Here is a 444-nt window from a genome sequence, read left to right as displayed (position 1 = left end):
GAACATGGGGAGAGGTATCATTACCAGAATCCTCAGAAAAGGGATCTATATGAATAATATCAGATTTAGTCATGTTATGAGTAGTGGATGAAATAGAAAAGAAAGATATGTGCTCAAGAAAGACAACATGACGAGACACATAAAGTTTCTGAGTTATTGGATCAAAACAACGATACCCCTTTTTACCTTCACCATAACCTAGAAAGACACAAACAGCGGATCGAGAGGATAACTTACTGCGTTTTACATGAGGATGAAGAACGAAGCAAGTACAACCAAAGACTCTAAATGAGGAATAATCAGGGACATACCCATATAACTTTTCAAAAGGAGATAGACCCGAACTATAAGAAGATGGAATCGTATTAATCAAACTTACTACAGTAAAAACAGCTTCTCCCTAAAAATCACTAGGAACAAAAGCAGACAACAAGAGAGAACGAG

Source organism: Populus euphratica, unplaced genomic scaffold (assembly GCF_000495115.2).
Source record: "Populus euphratica unplaced genomic scaffold, PopEup_1.0 scaffold35.1, whole genome shotgun sequence".
Taxonomy (NCBI): domain Eukaryota; kingdom Viridiplantae; phylum Streptophyta; class Magnoliopsida; order Malpighiales; family Salicaceae; genus Populus; species Populus euphratica.
The sequence above is the reverse complement of the archived record's forward strand: the minus strand, read 5'-3'. Positions refer to the sequence as shown.